This window comes from Bison bison, unplaced genomic scaffold, assembly GCF_000754665.1.
Source record: "Bison bison bison isolate TAMUID 2011002044 unplaced genomic scaffold, Bison_UMD1.0 scf7180017864366, whole genome shotgun sequence".
Classification (NCBI taxonomy): Eukaryota; Metazoa; Chordata; class Mammalia; order Artiodactyla; family Bovidae; genus Bison; species Bison bison.
Window position 1 is genome coordinate 4,158,474 of NW_011494938.1, and position 228 is coordinate 4,158,701.

Here is a 228-nt window from a genome sequence, read left to right on the forward strand (position 1 = left end):
TTCTCTTCTTTTCTCAGCTATTTGTAAGGCCTCCTCATACAACCATTTTGCCTTTTTGCATTTCTTTTTCTTGAGGATGCTCTTGATCACTGCCTCATGTACAATGTCACAAACCTCTGCCCATGGTTCTTCAGGCACTCTGTCTATCAGATCTAATCCCTTGAATATATTTGTCACTTCCACTGTATAATCATAAGGGATTTGATTGAGGTCATACCTGAATAGTCT